The following is a 2,234-nucleotide window of genomic DNA, read 5'->3' on the forward strand; positions in this document are numbered from 1 at the left end:
ATTAAGTAAAGTTGATTTAAAAGGAAATAAAAGGAAGTAGATTTCTAGTAAATCTGTAATATTTACTGTTACAAAGTAATTAAGTAGATTTTATGTCTGTCCACTTCTTAGTTGCATGCTATTATTATGTAAATGTTGCTTTTTTAAGTGTTAGCAAATAAATTTAATAAGTTTCTCTGCATCATGTTTTTATCACAAATCCTAATAATTGCAAATTAAGTAAACGTTACTTAACTGTATTAACTCTACTTAACGTAATTAAGTAAAGTTGTTTAAAAGGAAATAAAAGGATTTTATAAATCTGTAATATTTATTGTTATGATGTAATTAAGTAGATTTTATAATGTCTGTCCATTTCTTAGTTGCATGAATTTGTAATACTATCTGTTATTATGCAAATGTTGCTTCCCAGATATATGGAATATGTTTTTTCTGCATCATAATTTTATCAAAAATCCCAAATAAATGCAACCATACCTACCTCTGTCTTCTCTAATGACAGCGTCAATAACCTCTCGGCATTTTTTGGTTTTCTCCTCAGCTTCAGGGGTTAACTGGGAGGGAAGGGAACCACAATCAGGTTGGTTCCAGGTCTAGACCGCTCTATAATTTACAGGTAGAGCAGGTCTAGACCGCTCTATAATTTACAGATAGAGCAGGTCTAGACCGCTCTATAATTTACAGATAGAGCAGGTCTAGACCACTCTATAATTTAAAGATAGAGCAGGTCTAGACCGCTCTATAATCTACAGATAGAGCAGGTCTAGACCACTCTATAATTTGCAGATAGAGCAGGTCAAGAACTCTCTATAATTTACAGATAGAGCAGGTCTAGACCACTCTATAATTTAAAGATAGAGCAGGTCAAGAACTCTCTATAATCTACAGATAGAGCAGGTCTAGACCACTCTATAATTTGCAGATAGAGCAGGTCAAGAACTCTCTATAATCTACAGATAGAGCAGGTCTAGACCATACTCTATAACTTACATCACCTTTATTTTGAAAAGGCCTTGACCCAAGCTGACCAGGGCGGCTGTGGTCAGACTGTCTCCATCCAGGGAAATGTACTGGTAGTAAAAAAACAACGAGAGCTAACAGTTAGCTGCACACAATAACAGCTTTATATATATATATATATATATTTATATTTTATTGCAATATTTGAATGCATAACAAAGAGCACCACCCACCTCTTTGGGCTCTTTGTAAGAGTTTTGTCTATTTGCAGCAGGGTTAAGGAAAGGTGAACATGTGCTCGTGTATCTATGGCCGTGACAATGGTGTAATGATTCAGATGGACTCCCCAGACAAGACGGTGCTCGCCCAACTGGCCAATAGGAACGTAGCCCTGCCCCAACTCGCCAATAGGAACTTGGCCCCGCCCCCAGCTGGCCAATAGGAACCCTATTTGACACTATTTTCACATTTCAGATGTTTTTTAGGGAGTTTTTTCTCCCACTGGTACCAAAAAGTATATATTTGAGAGTTTAAAAAAGTAGTTTTTACTATTGTGATGAAAACTATTTTTTTTTCTATCATAAAAATGTTTTTTTTGCCATCAGTGGATAACTTTCTCTTTATTAACCCTTGTGTTGTCTTCCCGCGACCACGCAACTTCTTGTTTTTGTTGCTTTTTGGAGGTTTTCGTTGCTTTGTTTCCCTACCACCAGATTCCCACCGACATCAAGTTATTACCTCTAATTTTACAATATTTTACCATTTCATTCAAAAATTGGAAAAAGCCAAAATATAGTATGGCAAAAAATATGAAAAAGTCATAAAATAGTATGGTAAAAAAATATGAAAAAGCCATAAAATTGTATGGCAAAAGCATATGAAAAAGCCATAAAATAGTATGATAAAAAATATGAAAAAGCCATAAAATAGTATGGCAAAAGCATATGAAAAAGCCATAAAATAGTATGATAAAAAAATATGAAAAAGCCATAATGATAGTGTGGCAAAAAAATATGAAAAAGCCATAAAATAGTATGGCAAAAGCATATGAAAAAGACATAAAATAGTATGATAAAAAAATATGAAAAAGCCATAAAATAGTATGGTAAAAAATATGAAAAAGCCATAAAATAGTATGGCAAAAAATATGAAAAAGCCATAAAATAGTATGATAAAAAATATGAAAAAGCCATAATATAGTATGATAAAACAATATGAAAAAGACATGAAATAGTATCGTAAAAAATATGAAAAAGCCATAATATAGTATTATA

At 32.8% G+C, this 2,234-nt stretch overlaps 1 long non-coding RNA gene across 1 annotated transcript; it reads right to left on the bottom strand.

Annotated features, from left to right (window-relative positions):
* Positions 1–474: 474 nt before the first annotated feature.
* LOC117940669 lies at positions 475–1,270 on the bottom strand. The gene is made up of 3 exons (XR_004655793.1): positions 1,194–1,270; positions 996–1,070; positions 475–554 (listed from the first exon to the last, which is right to left on the bottom strand). It is a non-coding gene; the product is annotated as an uncharacterized LOC117940669 (long non-coding RNA).
* Between the last annotated feature and the right edge of the window lie 964 nt (positions 1,271–2,234).

The sequence above is a fragment of the Etheostoma cragini genome, unplaced genomic scaffold (assembly GCF_013103735.1).
Source record: "Etheostoma cragini isolate CJK2018 unplaced genomic scaffold, CSU_Ecrag_1.0 ScbMSFa_3021, whole genome shotgun sequence".
Classification (NCBI taxonomy): domain Eukaryota; kingdom Metazoa; phylum Chordata; class Actinopteri; order Perciformes; family Percidae; genus Etheostoma; species Etheostoma cragini.